Source organism: Bubalus bubalis, chromosome 16 (assembly GCF_019923935.1).
Source record: "Bubalus bubalis isolate 160015118507 breed Murrah chromosome 16, NDDB_SH_1, whole genome shotgun sequence".
NCBI lineage: Eukaryota > Metazoa > Chordata > Mammalia > Artiodactyla > Bovidae > Bubalus > Bubalus bubalis.
In genome coordinates, this window is record NC_059172.1 from 55,263,131 (window position 1) to 55,285,452 (window position 22,322).

At 47.5% G+C, this 22,322-nt stretch overlaps 1 long non-coding RNA gene across 3 annotated transcripts in view; it reads right to left on the reverse strand.

Annotated features, from left to right (window-relative positions):
- The window catches only part of LOC112579692, a 235,781-nt gene that overhangs the window by 32,579 nt on the left and 180,880 nt on the right, over positions 1-22,322 (reverse strand). The gene's annotated exons all lie outside the window — the stretch shown is intronic.

Sequence of the window (22,322 nt, forward strand, 5' to 3'; positions counted from 1 at the left end):
GAAGGTGAGGTGGCTCTGCCTTTTCCTTAATTTCCCTCTAAACATTACTGACATAAGGCAAAACTTATAACGAGAAGTTTACTGAAAGTTGGGAGTAGCTGGGGAAAAGATGGGACTTTTCAAAGCCCAGCAAACAGCTGGAAATTTAAAAACCAGACCTTCTACTCCTGTAAGCTCCCCCTCCACCAGGTAGATCCCACAACTCCTCCCTTCAGCCTCTGCCCTCCATCCCACTGCCAGACCCTCCCCATGCCTGCCCCGCTTTAGCCCCCTCTTCCCTGATTTCACTCTGATTGGAGAAGGCTGGCTGGAGAGCTTTGTCTGTTGCACTGAACTGAACTGAGCTCAGTTTCCCTCTGTGTTAATGGAGGTCAGTGTATTTCAGATTGCTGTGAATCAAGCATCTTTAGCTGGTTTGCATTCTAGAGATAGGTAGCAATTGCTGGCAGAGAGACAGGGATCTTTGTTTTGAAAAAGGACACCTATCTCTACCACTGACCACCATTAACATAGGCAGAAACTGAGCTCAGCTCAGTTCAGTCAGTTCAGTCGCTCAGTGTCCGACTCTTTGCGACCCCATGGACTACAGCATGCCAGGCCTCCCTGTCCATCGCCAACTCCCAGAGTTTACTCAAACTCATGCCCACTGAGTCGGTGATGCCATCCAAACTGAGCTTAGAGTAGTTAAAAATGTGTCCAAAGTCACAGAGTTGGTGAGTGGTGAGGTCTGGTTTGAAACAGGTGCAACGGTTCCAGACCACCCCTTCTAACTATGACGGTAATCTTCAAAGAGGTGAGGCTTGAGGGAGCCTTGAGGAGGCTGACAGCGGGCAAACACCTGAGGCAGAGCTGAGACCGGCTGAGCTGAGGGGAGCAAGCAGAGGCGGGCCCTCGAAGCAGGGAGCCCGGGAAGAGGCTGGAACAGAGGGCAGCCTCCATGCCAGGGTGGGGGGCCACGGGAAAGGAGACGAGGGAATAGACTGGGAAGCTAATTAGGAGGGACAACGCTAATGGCAGAGTGGGTCAAATCAAACAGAAGAAGGGAGTTTGGAGGGTGAAGGAGAGAGAGGCGCCAAGGGTCATGTCCGGATTTGTGGATGCTCACTGAGATGGTGACCATGGTGGGAAGGCCGGGAGCGGCCGGCGTTCACAGCGCGCTCAGTCCAGTGTGCGCACGAGGAGACTAAAGCGCACGAGGAGACGGAAGCGCCGTGAGGCTTCCGTCCGCAGACGTTCACAAGCTGCTCCATGTATGGGTCTCTGGCTCTTGAGACAAGCCCGCACTGGAGAGGCGGTCATGGGCCTCTAGATGGTAATTAAAGCCACGGGAAGATGACCTCACCTTGGGAGAACGTGAGAGAGAGGAGGCGAGGACCTTGGACAGGAGTGTCCCAAGGAAGGGAGGGGCCCAGGGAGAACAAGAGGAGGAAACTGAGAGAGGGGCGCTGGGCAGCCAGAGGGACGGGAGAGGGCTCTGTGGCAGGATCCAAGGTGGGGGGGGGGGGGGGGGGAGGGGGGCGGGGTTCCAGGAGGCAGAGGTCCATGTTGCCAAGTGCTGCTCCAGAAGCATCATTCATTGGATGGATTTATAAACAGAGTATTGGGAGGGTGGTCTTCAGAGACCACTGGTGATTCCCCTCAGAGAAATCACATCTGAGAAGTGAAGGATATGGAGGGGAAGAGATAGATGTTATCAGAAGAGACAGGTAGGGGCGAAGGAGAGAGGGTTTTGTTTGGTTTTGCGTTAAGAGGGTGGTGAGCAAGGGTAAATGATGAAGGGAAGGAGCCGGCCACTGGGTGGAGGGGGCCGTATATACGGCAGAAGTGAAAATGCAGATGGGGACAGACCAGAGACTTCTGAGGCTCAGGGACAGAGGGTCCCACTAGCCTTTACTGAAAACAGGCCCCGTCAAAAGCATCTGAATCCACAGAAATCTGTTAGAGATCTGGGCATGAATCCGCAGTCCCAGGAGTGTGATGGAAGGAGCAGAGATGCCCCTGATGGGACCCCTTGTGAGCCCAGGCTGGAGGAGGAGACACAGCGCTCAGGCAACGCGGCTGTGGATTGGGTCCTTCAGGTCCCTCTGTGACTTACCCCAGCCCTGAACACAGGAGCCTCAACCAAGCTCTCTCAGTCCACCCACCTTCCCCAGCCAGGGGCTGTTTACATGGCCCTTGGACCACCCGCTTGAGCTGCCCCTGCTGGTCTGCATGGACTTGGGCTTCTGTATCCCTCTGCCCTCTGGGGCTTACGTGTGTGCCTACAACTTCTGCCTGGGTGCAGAGTATCCTAGCTCCTGGCCCCTTGATTCAGAGCAGTGGTGTCCCAGAGCCTTGGTGCCCAAAGGATTCAAGTCCTTCCTTGAGTCTGCCTCCCTACAGCTACCTGGGAGGTGCCTGGCACCCCAGCTTCTCCAGCCTCCCCTCCATGTCCCCACACTTGGTTAGTTCTCAGGCAACCCTATTTCTCCAGTTACATTGGTGGAGAAATGTAACTTTATTGAGCACATGCTGTTCATTTATTCATGTGCTTAATGCTTTTAGAGCACCCCTGTGTACTCCACACTTCACTGATCACTGGGGATCCAACTGAAAACAAGACAGATTCATCCCTGCCCTTGTGTGGCTTGCAGCCCTCTTCCCTAATGTAGTGCCTGACATTAGGCTTTCTTTATCCTATTTATTCTTATAGCAACCCTGTGAAATAGACATTACTACCTCCATTTTACAAAAAAACAAACTGAGGGATTTCCCTAGTGATCCAGTGGTTAAGACTCAGCACTTCCAATCCGTGGTTGGGGAACTAACATCCCACATGCCACTCAGTGTAGCCAAAAAAAAAAAGAAAGAAACTGAGGTCCAATGTGATTAAAAATTAGACAGCAAGTAGGTCACAGAACCCTGATCTGCCATCTTCAGAGGCTCTGCCTTCTCTAAGCAGAGCTGATCCCAGGTTCTCTGCATTTGGAGTCTCTCAGTTCCCTTCTTTAAATTGACATCTTCCCCTCCTTCCGTTTCCTCCCTCTTTCTCTCCCTTCTTGTGCTCCTTGGAGGAAAAGGTGAGTTGTTTGAGTCACAGATCTAACTGGCAAACCTGGAGCGAGTTGTTAATTTCTCCGCTCAGGGCCCACATCCCCTCCTCCCTGAAATGAGCGTGATCTTATGGGCCCTGCCCTCTCCAGAAGGCGCTGGGAGGATTAAATGGGGTCAGAGATGTGAAAGTGCTTTCGAAGGCACTCACAGGCGAGGGGTTATTCTTATCAAAACCTTCTCTAAGCGGAAGCCCTGGGATCAGCAAATTATTCGTTAAGGTGCGTTGCAGTCACTGTATTTCCTGTCCCAGGCTGTTTATACTGCAAGTCCTCCACTAGCTGTGTAATGAAAGGGTTTTTCTCTTCTGAAGGAATTTCAGGTGTCATCTAACACGGAGCAAAAGAAAATGGAGCCTTCCTCACACCTCTGAGATCCCAGGCAAGGAGGAATAGAAAGACAAACACATATCAAGCATTTATTACATGCCATGCACTGGGCTAAGCACTTTGTCCACCTTCTCTATTTCTCCCAACTCTTTAAGACTATAATACTACTAGTTTTACTTTACAGATAAGAACATTAATTAATCTGAAATTACAAAGCTTTGAAGTGATGCATTTAGGACTTGGACCTAGGCCTGATTCCCAAATGTATGCTTCTTCCACGGAGAAAAACCCAATCCTGCCAGAAATCCCTGCTGGAGCCACCTCCTCCAATGCAGTTTCAGCAGTGTCACTCTATGATAACCTCTGATTTGCCTCCCTGCCTGCCCTGTTCCAGACAACCAACCCTGGGAGGACACAAACTGTGTTAAACTCATTTTCATATTCCTAACCGTCAGCACAGTTTGCCTGGACCACAGAAGCTGAGCGGTTGATGGTCAAAGAATAATTTCTGTCCTAAAGATAAAATCATGACTCTCATATACAAATATAAAATCTGTATCAAAAATCTACTTAACTCATTAATTAATGAGGACACCAGTGAGATGTTACAACCAGTTCAAAGGAAAAGTCAAAGAACCTTAGATATGTATGTCTTTGACTACTTGGACTGTCATAACAAAATACCACAGGTTGGATGGCTTAAACAACAGACATTCATTTTTCATAGTTTGGAGGCTGGAAGTCCAAGATCAAGATGCCAGCAGGGTCCTTTCTGGTGAGAGCTGATTTCTGTCTTGTAGGAGGCTGCTTTCTCACTGTGCCCTTACATGGCCTTTCCTTGGTCTGTGCCTATGCAGGGGAGGGGCAGAGAGAATGAGGCCTCGGGCACCTCTTCTTATAAGGACAATAATCCTGCAGATCAGAGGGCCCCAACCTCTGGGTCGCACACCAGTACTGGTCTGTGGTCTGGTAGGAACTGGGCCATACCACAGGAGGTGAGTGGAAGGCAAGCGAGTGAAACTTCCTCTGTATTTACAGCCGCTCTCCATCACTCACATTTCCACCTGAGTTCCACCTCCTATCAGATCAGCAGCAGCATTAGGTTCTCATAGGAGCACAAATCCTAACCCTAAAGTCAAAGTGAAACATCCTGAGAAGGCCACAAAATAGAGATAAAGTGCACGATCAGTGTCATGCACTTGAATCATCCTGAAACCATCCCTCCCCTCCCGCGGTCCGTGAAAAAATTGTCTTCCTCGAAACTGGTCCCTGGTCCCTGGTGCCAAAAAGGTTGGGAACCACTGCTATAGATCAGAGCCCCACCCTTTGACCTCATTTAGCCTTAATTACTTCCTTAGAGTCTATATCACCAAATACAGCCACACTGGAGGTTAGGACTTCAAAATATGAATTTCGAGGAGGGAAGGTGGACACAAACATTCAGTTGTTAACAACATGCAAATGAAGAATGCTGAGATGAATTTTGGAGAAGGAAATGGCAACCCACTCCAGTGTTCTTGCCTGGAGAATCCCAGGGACGGGGGAGCCTGGTGGGCTGCCATCTATGGGGTCGCACAGAGTCAGACACGACTGAAGCGACTTAGCAGCAGCAGCAGCAGAGATGAATTTGCAAATAGATGTAAAATAGGTCTGTCCACAAGCAATAATAAATTGACCACAATTAAATTATGTTTCTAAAGTCAACAGCATTTGCATTATTATCAGTTTTCTGCCACTTTCAGAACTGTAAAATAGCTCAAAGACAATGAAAAATTGAAAAAAAAATCAAAAACATGCTAGTCAGGACACTCAATTATCTTTTTCATTTATTTCAGTCTTTCACAGTGTTTCCCTATAGAATGAATCAATAAGTCAGTAAAAGCAGTGTCTGGGCTGCTGCAGGAAGTGTCCACTCCCCAGCCATCCCCTTATTCTATCTCTCTCAGAGTGCATTTTTGCACATGTTTTTTATCACCCTATTTCCACCAGACAAAGAGTGGTCTCACAGCCTGGCCCCTAGGCCTTTCAACTGCCAACCAACTCCCACTCACAGTGATACTAACATCCTGGACTCACATCTACAGCTGCCTGGGGAATAGTTCCTTTGTCGAGACTGGAGAAAGTAGGTTGCATCACAAAGTATAAAGCAGAGGGTCTCTCATGTCAAATAGCCAACATCAAGGGCACAGGTGGGCTGGGGAGAGGAGGGGTCTGTCCATGAATGAATTCCCTCCCCACTCACATTGACATTGGCCCATGGAAGAACTCCATAGACCAGAAAAGAGGTGCCACAAGTCCTACAGGAAAGGGACATCCCCAGGTCACTCAGGCTCCAAGAGTAACTTTACCGACTGGGCACTTTGAAAAGTTTCAGGTCTTGCCAGAAACAGCACCTGACAGAGGACTGAGAATGTAAAAGACCAGGGATGTGGAGGAGTCTTCCACTGGCAAATCAATGGAAAGCAAGCCCTGGGATGTCTAAATGCCAGATGGAGCCCCACTTCTAGCTCATTGAGAAATTTAGCCTTGACTTCAGATTCTCTGGAAATCTAAACTTTGCTCTGAGCAAAAGATTTCTGATGCCTTTCTCTTCCTTCCTTTACAAAAGTCAAGTTCTATCTGCAAAAATTGAGTTTGTGGTGCAAGTACATGGTGTTTAATACTAGAATAGTTTATGCAAACTGGACAAGGTCCACGTCGGCATCTGACAGCCTCACATCTCTGGCCTGGACTAGCAATGGCCTGCAACCAGCTTGCTGGTGTCTTAGTTGGCTCCAGCTGTTGTAATGGTGTACCTTAGACTGGGTGGCTTATAAACAACAGAAATTTAATTGTCATACTTCTAGAAGCTAGAAGTCTGAGACCAGGGTACTAGCATGGTTGAATTCTGGGGACATCCTCTTCCAGGATACAGGCTTCTTATTGTACGTTCACATGGTGGAAAAGAGAATGCTCCTGGGGTCTCCTTTATAAAGGCACTAATATTCATGAGGGCTTCACCCTCATGACCTAATCACCTCTCAAAGGCCTAGCCTTCTAACACCATCACATTGGATGTTAGAATTTCAAGTATGAATTCGTGGAGGGACACAAAGATTCAGTCTATTGCAGTGACCTCCAGTCTCACCTCTCCAGCGCATCCTACACTAATGCCAGACTCACCTTTCTAGACATATTTGGCCTTATCATTTTCCTGCCTAAAACTTTCTGATGGCTTCCAGTCACCTGTAGGATAAAGTCACTGATATACAAAGCACTCCACACCAGTCCTGCTCTCTTCCCCAGCCTCTTCTCTCATCATCACTTCCTGACCCCCTCCATATGCTCCAGCATCACCAACTCCTAGCAGTTCTCTGCTCACCCCAGGCCATTCCTCCATGCCCTTACTCATGATGTTTCCTCTGCCTAGAATGTCCATCTCACATTCTTCCCCTTACCAACTCCTTTCCCCCTGGAGGCTTGGTTCACATGTTCTCCTTTCTACCCCTTCTATTCTCCTTCCCCTTGGCATGAGCTCTCTGCTCCAACTTGCCCATCATTCCTGCTAGTATGTCTGCTTCCCCTTCTACTAGACTGTGAATTCCTTGCAAGGAGGGATTGTTTCTTGTACTGAGTTAGTCTCCCCCAAAAATTCATGCCCCACTCAGAAACTGTGAACATGACCTTATTTGGAAATAGGGTCTTTGGAAGATGCAATTAGTTAAGATGAGGTCATACAGCAATAGGATAGCCTCTAAATGCAATGTGACTGGCGTTCTTTTAAGAGGGAAACTTGGAAACAGACACCCAAGAGAAAGCTATGTGAAAACAGAGTCAGACTGGAGTGATGACTCTATAAACCCAAGGTTAGCATGCATTGTTGGGAGCCACAGGAAGCTAAGAGAAATGTGCAACATGTTTTTCTCTTGAGCCTCAGAAGAAGCATGACCCTGCTGTCACCTTGATTTTGGGTTTGTAACCTCCAGAACTGTGAAAGAGGATATTACTATTTTTTTCTTTTAATATTTTATTTTTTAATTTATTTCGTTGCACTGAGTCTTACTTGCAGCATGTGGGATCTAGTTCCCTGACAGGGATCAAACCTGGGTCCCCTGCATTAGGAGCATGGAGTCTTAGCCACTTGAAGTTTCAACAGTACATTTCTGTATTATTATTATTATTATTATTATTATTTTGACTGTGCTGGATCTCTGTTGCAGCACGCAGTCTTCTCTAGTTTCAAACTCAGTATTTGTAGCCCACAGGCTTAGCTGCCCCACAGCATGTGAGGGCTTAGTTCCCCAACCAGGGATTGAACCCGTGTCCCTTTCATTGTAAGGTGGATTCTTAACCACTGGACCACCAGGGAAGTCCCACATTTCTACTGTTTTAAGCCACCTAGTTGGTGGTACTTTGTTACTGCAACCCTAGAGAAATAACAGATTTCTTATTAGGGTCCCTAGCCTGATGTTTGGTTCACCAGCATGTGGTTGGTAAATGTCAAAAGAAAGAAAGAATGAATTAATGATCCTACAATACTACTCTCTGCCTCACTCTCTGGTCTCAAGCAGCTGCCAAGGAAGGGAAGAGGGATTCAGGGCTAGAGGGTTTCACTCTGACCAAGGAAGGCAGGCTTAGTCAACACATCTTTATTGAATACTTAGTTACTCAGATGTCTCCAACTCTTTGGACCCCATGGACTGTAGCCCTCCAGGCTTTTGTGTCCATGGAATTCTCCAGGCAAGAATATGGAGTAGGTTTCCATGCCCTCCTCCAGGGGATCTTCCGGACCCAGCGATTGAACCCGGGTCTCCTGCACTACAGAAGAATTCTTTACCATCTGAACCACCAGGGAAACCCACCTACCAGGTGCAAAGGGCTCTACAAGGAGTAATGAATCAGACAGGGCTCCCACGCTGACAGAAATGAACTAAATCCATGGATAGTTCAGCCATTACCATGGGCGGATCTGGCTTTATGTCTAGGTGATGCTCCCATCAGTGAGGGTGACTGGAGCAGAGCAGCTGAAGGAGATAGAGATGCAGGGTTTGCAGAAGAGAGGTTTTTAAGGACACAGGCTCCAAATATGAGACAGATATCATGGATAAGAGAGATGTATTTCCTGTGGCTGCAAGAACGGATATTTGAAATTCACAGAGAAACAGATTAAGGGTCAGTCTAATAATTTTCTAATAGGAGGAGAAAGGAACTAAGAATGCTGAATGTGTCCCTGTGCCAAAAATCAAATGTGGTTTATTTATACAATGAAGTATTATTCAGCCATAAAAAGGAACAAAGTACTAACACGTATTATCAATACAACACAGATAAACCTTGAAAACACTGTGCTAAGGGAAAGAAGGCACACAAAAAGCCGCAACTTACATTTAAATACAGTAGGCAGAATGGACAAATCCACAGAAATGAGAAGCTGATGAGTGATTGCCCAGGAGTAGGGGTGTTGGGATATAGAGTGGCTGCCAATGGGTACCAGCTTTCTTTCTTTTGAGGGTGATAAAAAATGTTCTAGAATTGATTGTGGTGGTGGCTGCACAATTCTGCGAAATTACTGAAAACCACCGAATTGTATACTTCAAAATAGTGGATTTTATGGTACATGAATTATGTGTCAATTTGGGGAAAAAAAGTAAGCCATTAAACAGTTTTAAGCTGGGAAGTGACATTTTTCATCTGCATTTTAGAAAGAACGTGCTCTGGCCACAGGGTAGAAAACAAACTGGAAGCAGAGAAATCCTGACAGTTATGAGGCTGTTACAGAGTCTTGATGAGAGATAATGGTGACCCAGACAAAGGAAGTATAGTGCAGATGGAGAGGAAAGGTCAGATCCAAGAAGCATTTAGGATGGATGTAGCAGATTTAAACATACAGTCAAAACTGAGATGTGCAGAAATACGAGTTTCTTTATAATTGAATTCAACTTGGTTCTTGTCGTGGTTTTTAAAATGTCCTCAAAATATTTTGACAGTCATTCCTTCAGAAGGTGGAGTCTAGTTCCCCTCTCCTTGAATGTGACCAAATTTAGTGACTCACTTCTAACTAATAGAATGTGGTAGAAGCAAGGCTACATTAATTCCAAAGCTACATAATAACAGGCTCTCTCTCTCTCTCTTTCCTACTGCCCGCTCTGGGCAAAGGCAGCACCGTGCCATGAGGACACTAAAGCATTCCTGTGAAGAGCCCCACATGGACAGGAATAAGCCCTCCCACCACCAGCCAGCATCAACTTGCCAGCCACCTGAGGGTATCGTCTTAGAAGCAGATCCTCATTTGCCCAGGGAAGTCCTCAGATAAAATCCCAGCCCTGAGCCTTTGGGTTTCCCAGCTGTGGCCACAGTCTCCAGAGTCCCTGACCCACTAAAATTGTGAGACAGAATAAAAGTGATTGCTGTGCTAAGTCACTGAGTTTTCAGATTATTTGTTATGCAGCAATAAATAACCAATACAGTGCTGAAGCCCTATGCCTACTGAGAGCAGAGAACAATTAACCTTGCCAAGTAAAGGTAATAGAGTCACTTCTCTTTGAAAACTTAAGTCTCTTTGGGGTCAACACTCAGCTTCAAACTGATTTGAACTCAGAGTTCAAACTCCCTATCTGGGCTCCTGGTTTTCTCTACTCTTGCCCTCTCCCTAGGATGTCTCATTCATGGGAGTTTCATGTAACATCACAGCCCTGAACAAGGGCTCCCCTGCCCTCCCTTGAGGGTTGGCTTGTCCTCTGTGGCCCTTGGGCATTGGTTTCTGCCTCTGCAGCATCTGCCACTGAAGTGGCTATGGGCCAGGTGACCTGTTTTCTGTTTCCCAGATGTTTAGTTGTGTTGTTTAGTCACTAAGTCATGTCCAGCTGTCTTGCCACCCCATGGACTGTAGCCCACTACATGCTCCTCTGTCCATGGGATTTTTCTAGATAAGAATAATGGAGTGGGTTGCCATTTCCTTCTCCAGGCTATCTTCCCAACCCAGGGATTGAACCTGCATCTCCTGCTTGGCAGGTGGATTCTTTACTGCTGAGCCACCAGAAAAGCTCGTTCCCCAGATGAGGCTACTCTATATAGTTAGTTGTACACATTGTGCTTGTATAGAGGGTTCTTCCAAGGGGCTGAACAGGAATTTAAATCCAGCTGTGCCCTGCTCACCAAGCTGAGACAGTCCAGAGGAGAGGGTGCTTTGGGTAATTCATCCTCCCAGAAGGGGTGCCTATTTGCAAATCCCACAAAAGCATAGATCCAGACATCAGCCTTCCCCCTCCCCAATCCTTCTAACAGAAACCCCCACCTCCCAGGACAGCAAAGAGTAAGGAGACTAAGGCACTCACACCTCAAGCACAAATTTGAGGCAATGCCCCCAAAACTCAGCAATCAAGATCGATAATATTTTACCATGCTGCTGCTGCTGCTGCTAAGTCACTTCAGTCGTGTCTGACTCTGGGCGACCCCATAGACGGGAGCCCACAAGGCTCCCCCGTCCCTGGGATTCTCCAGGCAAGAACACTGGAGTGGGTTGCCATTTCCTTCTCCAATGCATGAAAGTGAAAAGTGAAAGTGAAGTCGTTCAGTCGTGCCCAACCCTTAGCGACCCCGTGGACTGCAGCCTACCAGGCTCCTCCGTCCACAGGATTTTCCAGGCAAGAGTACTGGAGTGGGGTGCCATTGCCTTCTCCAATATTTTACCATAGTATTTTTTAATTCAAATGAATGCTGAAAATTGAAACAAAATATCAAAAGTTTAATAGGGACAAGATCCAACCCATCTTTTGCATGACCCTGTCTCACTCACCTCATTGTAATCCCAGCCCTTGTTCCAATAAAACTTTATTTATAAAACCAGGCAGCCAACCCCAAGGCCATGACTTGCCAATTTGATTTTTTTTTTAAGTACAGCAGTAAAGTATTATTTATTTTGATTATCCAATCGCTCACCTCCTACTAGCCCTGGCTTGTCCCACCAGCCCTCATCTCTCAGATTGGGGACCACTCTGTATTTTCTGGATTCCAGCCACAGACCAGGAACCAAAAGGGTAGCCGAGGAAGGCTGCTACCAGAGGCAGTATCTCAGGCCCGCTCCCTTCTGCTCTGCAGTGTTCAACCCCTGCTGGTGCAGGGCGTTCTGGGAGTTCCAGAGACAAACAGGGCACAAATTGCCTTGGGCTGGGCAGACTCCCTGGGTGGTCTCCATCATGCCTGGGGTTCTGGTCTCTAAGTGAAAACTGAGGGTGGGGAGGACAGAGAACACCCATATGAACTCCAACTCTCTGTCTCTTCGGGCTCCCCGATTTCCCAGGGAGGAGTGCCTCCTTGTCTGGTACAGCAATTACCCTCAAGCCCCTGATTTGTGGTTACTGTTTTTTCATTCATTCAGCCATTTACTTCACAGTCAATCCTCAGTCTCTACTACATGCCAAGATTTGCCAGATTCTAGAGATACAGAGGAAAATTCTAGTACTGATGGGTCAAACGATAAGAGACAATAACATTTATAATAATTAAAGTCTCTTATATAAAGTGCAAAAATCAAAGTGTGTTCAGGCTTAGTTGTGGCAGGGAAGAGAAAGTGATTGCCTCTCTCCAGAAGCCTCAGGACAAGGGAGGTTTGATCCCCAAAGCCGACAAAGAGCTTGAATGAGTAGCAGCAGTGGATATAGATCGATATAAACGGAGAGAAAGGCACATTAGAGGCCTGGCGTGCATGCTCAGTTGCTTCAGTTGTATCTGACTCTCTGCCACCCTATGGACTGTAGCCCGCGAGTCTCCTCTGTCCATGGGATTCTCCAGGCAAGAACACTGGAGCGGGTTGCCATGCCCTCCTCCAGAGGATCTTTCGCAAAGAGTCGGACACGACTGAGCGACTGAACTGAACGCCCTCTAATGGTTCAAGAGGGCTTCCCCGGTGGTTCAGCAGTAAAGAATACTCCTACCATGCGGGAGCCTCAGGAGACACGGGTTTGATTCCTGGGTTGGAAAGCTCCTCTGGAGGAGGGCATGGCAAGCCACTCCAGTGTTCTTGCCTGGAGTTAGGCAGTTGACCAGAGCTTCTCTGTCACCTAGGGACAATCATAATACCCCTTTATGATGTTGTTAAGAGCATTAAATGAGATACCTCAAACGCTCAGCACAACACCAAGCTCACAGTAAGCGACTGTGTAAGCACAACGTTAACCCTATTACCCATTCAATCTTCAGTCTAACATTAGAAGCATTGCATGAGAATAAACGTTTAGTTGCACGGATAGATTTTCGAACGTGGAGAAGGTTAATTCAATCAACAGTTAAGCATCTGCAACATCCCTAGAGACTCTACGGTTCACTTCTTAAAATTCAATGATCAGTCCAGAGTTTAAGCTAAACCTTTTTGGAATTTAAAGCTAAACTGTTTCTCTCTTAAGCTCTAGATCTTGCCAATCAAAATTGCTTTGCTCATAGACTATTGTTATCTGCGTCTGAAAAATCCATTCAGCAATTCAATTGCTGTCTTTGTTCTAGGCTGGAGCCACCCTCCCCAGAGGCCATGATACCATTGACTCAGTGGGTACAGGCTACCCTGTGTCAGGGAACCAAACTTGCCATCTCAAAGTGTCTCTCTGGCCTGTGGATTATTTTGAACGGAAACAATCCAGGCCCAAAAGACTCAGACAGAAATCTTGACCCTCTGCCTAACTGCCTGGAAGGTTTAGATAGAGGACCCATTATAAGAATAGAATTGACCCCAGAAAAATCTGGGCCTGGCGGGGTTGGGGGGGGCACTTAGACACCAGAGACCACTCGTGTCCTGTTGTCTCTGCAGGACCCGGAGAACTTCTGTCTACCAAATGTTTGCTTTTCCATCTCCTTGTGAATTCCCTTCTTCCTTTTTGAAGTCCCAAACCACTGCCCCCCACAACCTCTTTTGTCTGTAGCTGAAGACGGCATTTAAGGTGAAGGTTTCAGCCATTTTGGTGAGTCACTCAGGTTTTCTTGGTCTCTTCCATGAATACACATTATGAACATTTTGCTTGATTTTCTCCTGTTAATCCGTCTCACATCAGTTTAATTCTTAGACCAGACAGAAACCTAGAAGGGTAGAGGAAAAATCTTTCCCTGCCCCGGCAATAAGACACATTGGTCTAATATTTCAAAGCCATTATTCAGCCCCTTAGGAAACTGGCAAGATTTAAGGATGAGGCTTGGTTGGATAAGGGATGAGAGAGGCTTAGACCCAAGGGGCTTAATTTATAGAAAGGTTTGTCTTTGGGGGGATCTTTTTTTTTTTGTTCCTCCCAGGAGAGAAAAAGACATCCTGCTAAATGATTCCACTTGGTGAGAGGTGAAAGTGTTAGTCGCTCAGTTGTGTCCAAATCTTTGCGACTCCCGCCAGGCCCCTCTGTCCATGGAGTTGTCCAGGCAAGAATACTGGCATGGGTTGCCATTCCCTTCTCCAGGGGATCTTCCCAACCCAGGGATCAAACCTAAGTCTCCTGTGTCTCCTGCGTTGCAGTTGGTGAGAGGTAGGAGACCATACATTTACTGAGGCATCTACCCTGTGCCAGACTCTGTGTTTGAAGGGGACCCCCCCCTCCCAAGGACTGGGATGGTTCTGCTTCTGTGACTTCCACCTGAGGCAGCTCATGGAGACCTTGGGGCGGCTGAGAGGGGACGGGGAATACAATTGTCCCAGCTGTTGAAAGGTTAGAGTGAGGTTACTGTGTGGTTGGGAATTTCGAAAAGTGAGCCTCTATTTCCCCCAGGATTCCTAGCATTCAACACCTACCCTGTGGACACTGATTCTGCTATTTGTGTTTTCTATTCCTGTTTTCTATCTTTCAAATACAGTGATATTTGAAAATACCAGCCTGTCTTTGGCAATGTTCAGAGACCCAAAGAAAGGATTTCATTTCAGCCTGAGCTGAAGTTAAAATGGAGAAGTTGTCCCTTCCTTCTTGGGCATGGAGAGGAGGGGACTGGTCCCCAGGGGAACGTGAGGACCTAGGGAGGAAGCTCAGCTACTGGGGAAGCCTCGGGAGGTGGTGAGAGGCTGGGCTCCAGGTGTTCCCCTGGTTCCCCTGGTGTCCCGTCCCCCAGCTGAGCAGTTCAGCTATTGCCCCCTCCCTTCCCTGGGGGGATCCCTGAGCACCCCCTCCTTGCACTTGAGCTAGTCTCTTCAGCTAAGCCAGTCTGAGAGGCTCTGTTTCTGTTACTTGCCGGTCACAGCCCCTGACTCGAAGAACATCTTAGCTCAAAGGCATGATTCTAAGAGCGAGGATTCTTCTGCGCTGAGAGAAAAACAAAAAAAAACCCTCAGAAGTTCCTGATCCTGCCTTCCGCACAGCAGGCCACTTAGTCCTTTGTTCATTCCCCAAATATCTATTAAGTGCTTACTGTGCGCCCAACACCAGGATAAGAACAAATAAATAAAGACACAGCCCCTGCCCTGAGGAGCTCTTTTCCGACAGGGAGGCACATGGGTAAGAGGGCTGGGTGAGCGTCACAGGGGGAGGCAGCGAGAGCCCCAGTTCTGGAATTCCCTCCTCAGAGGCACCAGCTCAGCCCGTTAAAATTAACTCCACCAATTAAAGGCATCGTTAGAAGACAATGCTGCCTGTCTTCCTCTTTATTTTTAATTGCAGGGCCTGGCCTAAAGTTGTCAAACCATTTATAATTAGAGCAGAGCCTGTGAGCAGGAGGTCTGGATTGGAGGAGAGAAGAAGGGGTGGAGAAGACAGAGGCTTCCTGCCCAGTGCCCCACCCCCAATCCTCTGGGCCTGGCCCCAGGGGCCCCTCTGCCTCCCTGGCTGTGACAGGCTGCTGCCCTACTAATGGAGGGAGTGGCTGGTGGGGGGCACTCTCCACTCGCTGCCCCCTCCCCTCTCAGTGCATACTCTGATTATAGTCATTAGGGAGTCACTCTGAGCGATGCGGGGACTGGTGGGTGGTACACCAGCGGCCCAGAAGATGGGAGGCAGTGGCTGCGTAAGGTAGGACCAGCCTGGGCTGGAGCACAGCCACCTGGAGCAAGGGTGGCACGTGAGGCTTCTCTCCTGCCCTCTCCCTGCGGGGAGGCACCCATCTCACCCAGAAAACAGCCCCCACTGGCACAGCACAAACTGTGAGAGGCAGCCAGCCCAGCGCACGGGGCTCCAGACGAAGGTGGTGCCCCTCGATCAGCCTCTGGGCACCACTAGCTCAGCTTCACTGCACCCTGCACCCAGGATGAGAAGCAGGGTGATTCACAGCACTCTTGCCGTAGGCCAGAGCCAGGGAAAGGGCTGGGAGGAAAAGGCCAAAGTAAACCTGCTTCCCACGTGGTGCCAGTGATAAAGAATCTGCCTACAATGCAGGAGACGTGGGTTCAATCCCAGGGTCGGGAAGATCCCCTGGAGGAGGGCCTGGCAACCCAGTCCAGTATTCCTGCCTGGAGAGTCCCATGGGCTGAGGAGCCTGGTGGGCATAAAGAGCTGGACATGACTGAAGCAACTGAGCATGCGTGCACTCAGGAACATAGACCCCTTCCTCTCAGGCAAGCCACCCCAGTTACCTCCATGTGACTTTGGTACCTCTGCTCTGCAGGTCACCTGGTGAATGGTTAAGGTTAATGGGTGGGAGCTCCCCTTTTTGCTCCCAACTAGTTTTGGGAGTCTTTGGCAAAGGCTTACCAGATAGTAAAGAAAGTAAGAGTATCTTGGATGTTGATTATGTACCGACCACTGTGCTAAGTACTTCACAGGCATTTTCTTGACTCTTGTAAGCTGGGTACTGTTATTGCCCCCACTTCTCTGATATGGAAATACACTTCAGAGACACACGTAGCAAACAGAATGCAGGAGTGAGGACAGAACCATTCAGTCGCAGGAGGGCAGCCTCCTGGGTACCCCCCACGAATCTTAAAATAGCATCATTTTCTCCTTGCCTCAAAGATTCAGTTCCGAGATTAAATAGCCTAATATACACCATGCTTAAAACAGTGTCTGGCATGTCATAGGCGCTACATAAACACTAGCTATTTCTATTAGTACTCCTAATATGATGATAATGGTAATGCCTCTTTGTCCAAAAGGTTGGACAGTGCTGGGTTAAGTAACTTGCCCAAAGGAATACAACTAAAATGTATCTACTTTTAATATGCTATAGAATTCACTTCTATAGAATTCACATCTATATAATCCCACTGCTTACTTATTATGTGCAGTGTTTATTGGCTCCCCGACTAGAATGTGAGCTCCACAAAGGCAGAGATCTCTATTTTGTTCACTGCTTAGAACTGGGTCCAAAACACACAGTGCCCAATAAATGTTGTCAAATGAGTGAATGGATTCCAAGGTTTGTGTTCCTGATGACCATGCTCTAAGGCAGCCTTCTGATCCTAGACCTGCTGCCTCCTTTTAAACTCAGTCTAAACAATTCCTGATCCAGAAAGTAAAAAACAAACAGCAAAAATACAGAAAACAAAGAAGCCAAAAAAACACCCAGTTCCCCTAGTCCTGTTAATAATAATTTCTTTACTTAAATATGAGATTTGTGCGTTTCCAAAAAACTTCTACATGCATCACCTGGTTTTATTATCCGTAGATGTCTTTACTCTCTCCAGTCTAGAAGGAGAAGCTGGGATCCACAGAAAGGACCTGACCTGTCAGCCTGTCCCTTCCCGTCCCTCCTCTGCAGAGCCCTCCCTATCCCCCCACCCCGGGTTCCCAGTCCCTGCCCCCGCATGCTGCTGAGCGGGTGAGCGTCCCGGCTTCCTTTCTGCTCTGCTAATTATCCTTTTAACTCGTGCTGGCGTATTTTTGCTGCGCGATCTGCGGGTTTATTTTTATCCACCTCTCCATAATGGTATCAGGCCTGTTACTCAGGGAAACTCCCGGCTCTGAGCTGCTCCCCAATTTACAATTGCAATTATGATTTCCGACAGAAACACATGCAGCTGGCGTCAATTTTAAGCAATATTTTGATCATAATAATTAAAAAAGTAACTTATGGCATGCACACATTAGATAAATTAATGTTATTCCAAGGCTCTGCTGAGAGGCGTGCATGAGAGAAGGAAGTGAAAAAGAAAATGGTGCTCCTGATCTCTTAGGCACCGGGCAAGTCCATCTCCAGCATCTGCTCGCTCACCTAGATCACAAATCAACCTTCACATGGAGTTAAGCAGCTGTGTGTCCTTCTAGTTGAATGCTGTCTGTCCCCATCCTCTCCCACCCATCGACACATGTGAAAATGATGGTTATTAAGGTATTTGGATATAAACAAGCACATTTTCTTGTCACTGCTCCCCGGGCAGGACGACTAGCAGCTAAAAGGATGTTCACATCTCTCTCCAATTTGAGGTCAAGCTCAGATGAGAGAAGGACCTGAGGGCTGGGGGCTGGGATGGGAAAAGGCTAGGACTTCTGACGGCCCTCCTTCCCAGGGCACAACACACAGAGCATATACTAGGACCTTGCGCTCATTCATACCCAGGGAACCACACACACACACACACACTCACACACATCTACCTGGCCCAGACATGTGACTCATAACGCCCCACACACACTCTCACACTTCCAGCCACATCCACATAGTCACATAATTTTCTCACATTTACATACATCTGCTCTTACACATGACTCATGTTGGTCACAAAACACTTCCATCCACAAAAAACTTCACATACATGCGCACACATACACAGGCACCCACACACACAAATGTACCTGCTCCCAAGCACACAACTCATTACCGTAGACATCCTTACACCTCCACCCACAACACGCCAGCAGACAAGAACCCACACGTCCGAACACATACCTCGGTTATTGGGCATCATGTACGCAGCTATCTATTCACAGACACAGGATTCATAACCACAACAAGGCCTGCACTCACACCATGAAACTTCAATATGCATGAATACACAGGTACACATTCCCTCACACACATCCCTCTCGCTGCATGGGCACGGCACCCACCCACCCCACCAACCTGAAGGCCAGGCTTGTTGTCGTCGTTCAGTCGCTCAGTCATGTGTGACTCTTTGCAACCCCATGGACTGCAGCACGCCAGGCTTCCCTGTCCTTCTCCATCTCCCAAAGGCCAGGCTACAAGGCAGCTTTTCAACTTTTGACTGGTCCCTAGGTTGACTGCTTCCCACAGAGAAAAAGAGACAGATGATAAAACTTTTGCACACCAATGCTAGGACCTGTATCCTTTCTGAAACCCACCCAGGGTCCCCAGCTTAGGTCCGGCGAACTGAGGGTCCCAGGCCATTCTGTTCTTACCCTTATTAGGATGAATAATACATAAATGGCTGTGGATAAAGGAGAGGAAGAAGGAAGTCCCATTCATCATCTTCCAGGAACAGTTTAAATTTAAAAAAAATAATGATTGTCACTACTTTTGGTAAATGATTTTTAAAAAATCTATCCTTTTAATACTAAAAAGGTGTTTTGGGACTTCCCTAGTGGTCCAGTGGCTAAGACTCTGTGCTCCCAATGCAGGGAGCCGGAGGTTCCATCCCTGCCTGGGGAACTAGATCCCACATGCAGCAACTAAGACCCAGTGCGGTCAAATAAAATTATTAAATATTTTTTAAAACGTTTTAATTTTTTAAAAGTACTGCTCCTGCCCCCTACTCCCTAAACCTGAAGGCACGGGATCTTCAACATGGCCGAGTTGAGCTTCTCAGTGTCTGAATCAGATGCTTGAATTCAAATCCTGGGTCCACCACTCACTGATGGAATGACCTTGAAAGTGTTAGTCGCTCAGTCATGTCTGACTCTTTGCTACCCCATGGACCATAGCCCGCCAGGCTTCTCTATCCATGGAATACTCTAGGCAAGAACACTGGAGTGGGTAGCCATTTCCTTCTCCAGGGCATCTTCCCAACCCAGAGATCACAGCCGAGTCTCCTCCATTGCAGGCAAATTCTTTACTGTCTGAGCCACCAGGGAAGCCTGAAATGACCTTGGAAAGGTCTTAATGCCAGTGTCCTCAATGGCACGTCCCCTGCTTCACAGAGCTGCCCCAGGATGAGAGGAGAAACTGAGCGCAGAGCCTGACACAGAGCGTGAGCCCAGAACATCTTCTTTGCAATTGTTTTTGGCACTAACACCATCCTGGAGCCTGAGCTCTTCTCATCTGAATTTTGTGTTTCCTTCTCTTGTCACCTTGCCCGACTTCACTTCCTCTGCCTCTCTTGCCCCTTCTCCAGGGATGCTCTGTCTCCTGGACCCTCTCCTCCTATCCCCACACACAACTTCTTCAGAGGCAACATTCACTTCCATCACCTACCAGGATGGTTTGGGGAAAACTATGGAATTTGGAGGCAACAGATGAGAGTTTTGCTCATGGGGTAAGTCATTTAACTTCTTGAAAGCCTCGATTTCCCCATGGATAAAAGATCGTGAGGCCTGCCTTCACCATCTCATAGGGCTGAATGAGGCTGAGTCTGAGAAAGTTCTTTGAGACTGGCAAGCTCTACGAACATATCAGATGTCACAGTGGGCTTTGTCCCGTCCTTTGAACCACAGTTCCTCCCCTCCCAGCCCTCACAAAGTCCTTGCTACTTGCAGGCCTATCCCTCTGCCAACACACGCTTCCGAAGCCCATCCTAGATACCCCCGCTGCTCCCCTCCTGTGCGTGCTTCTCCCCATGACTCCCTCCTCTCATCCCCTTCATCCCCTGGCCTTCATCCCCTGGGCTCCTCCCTCCCACCCTTTCCTCCAGTCACCACCACGTTTTTCTCTTTCAATCTTCACTTTCTTCCTTCCTTCCCCTCTTTCCACCTGCACTGCCCCCACTCGGGTTTCTGGAAAGTCACTGGCTGGCTCTCTGCCTCCAGCCTCTCCTGTGGCCGCACCCTGTTCACGGCCACTGGGAGGTGAATGAGCCTCTCTTCAGGCACCAGCAGCAGCACCCGGTGGCTCCAGCCCCAGGTAATGTCCCTCTGCATGGCTGTTAATTACCCACAATCCACCTCAAGCTCCTCCTATGAGCCAAGTACAGGTGGGCATTTCACCCAATTAGAGCCAAGAACATACTAAACACACCTATGTCAGAACCGTCCCCTGCCAAGCCTTTGCTGGCCGCCCTCTCCTCCCTTCCTCCTTCCCCCCTGCCTCAACTCCTTTCCACACTAAATACTCAGTTAAAGGAACCCTTCCCCAAGAATCTTCTCTGGCAGCTCCCGTCTTCAGAAATCCCTGGCCTGGTGTTTTGCCTTTAAAACATTTTATAAAAGCTTACAGACATACAAAAATGTATACTAATGTAACAAAATGCATGCACCCAATTTGTTTTAGTTGTTTTTTTTTTAGTTTTACATGTTTTATTTTATCAATGTTATATAAGCACATAGTTTGAAGAGCTATAGAATTCTACCAGGTTTGGTATTATTTTTTAATATTTATTTACTTATTCGGCTGTGCTGGGTCTTAGTTGCAGCATGTGGGATCTTTAGTTGACGCATGCTAACTCTTAGCTGTCGCATGTAGGGATCCCTAGTTCCCTGACCAGGGATGGAACCCAGGTGCCCTGCAGAGGGACCACAGAGGCTTAGCCACTGGAGCACCAGGGAAGCCCCCCAGGTTTGGTATTAAAAACAAAACACAACAATCTCCTGCTTTCTATCCCACCAGGAGGAGGCAATCACTCTCCTGAGCAGCTACTTTCAATGCTTTTAGCTAATTTTTTCAATATATACTTACCTGCATATCTTTTTAAAATGTGCTTATATTGCTACTTCTTTGTTTTTCTATTTTGGGCATCATCTGTTGACTTTCCACTGTGCAGAATAAGGATTTGGCCCTCTTTCCCCTCCTGTCACATCACACACACACACACACACGCGAGCGCGCTCGTGCTTCTTACCCACCCCTCATCCTGACAATTTATTTGTATTGTAGTTTTTGTTATATCAGTAGTTACATGGTTATGACTATAAAGATGCCATTCTGATGTCTAATCCCTTGTAGGGAGTTTCTCTATTCCCAGGGTTCTGAAATTTCACCGTGTTGTGTCTTGGTGTGGGCTATTTTTCCATTAATGGACACCTGGGGGGCCTCTTCAGTGTGGAAACTTGTATTGGTCAGGCCCAGAACATCTCTTGAGTTCGTTTACAACTTCCTCCCTCCTGCTTTCTCATTCTGGAAACCCTTTGCTTCACATAGAGGACCCCCTGGACAGCTCCCACACTTTCTTAATCTTTCCTATTTTCTCTCTGTCTTTGTTCTACTTTCCGGGAAGTCTCCTAGATTTTTATCCTCTACTGCTGCTGTTGAATTTTTCATTTCTGCTATCATATTTTTAATTTCCAAGAACATTTTTTTTCATTCTGTTTTATAGCATCCATTTCTTATTTCAAGCAATTGTCTTCACTTATCTCTCTAAGGATATTAACGATAATTTTTCTGAAGTTTTCCTCTTCTTGAATAGTACTTATTTCTGCTAAATTACTTCTTTCTGTTTATTTTAGTCTCTGCCTTACATATTAGTGACTTTCCTCATATTAAGTGGTAATCCTTGGGGGTCAGCTGCTATGTAGGAGTAGGGGACCAAATGCTACTCTTGATTGGAAGATTTTTATAGGTGATAGAAATTGTTGATGGTGAGATTCCTTTGGGTGATTGATTAGTTGTTGAGCTAGGGAAACTCTGAGGTCTGTTTCCTTAAGTCTTCCTCTTGAGCTGGTCAGATTCCCCAGAGGAAACCCTTCCAGTCTCCTGCGCTGACCTGGCTCTCAGCACTCTGGAAAGGGGGTCATGGAGGTCTTAGCATCTATATACATGAGTCCATTTCATTTCCCCTCCTTTTTCAGCATGGCATCCATCGTGGCATCCCCAGTCAAGATGCTCTGTTTACCATGCCTGCATGCTCAGTGGCTAAGTTGTGTCTGTTTTGTGACCCCATGGACTGTAGCCCACCAGGCTCCTCTGTCCATGGGATTTCTCAAGCAA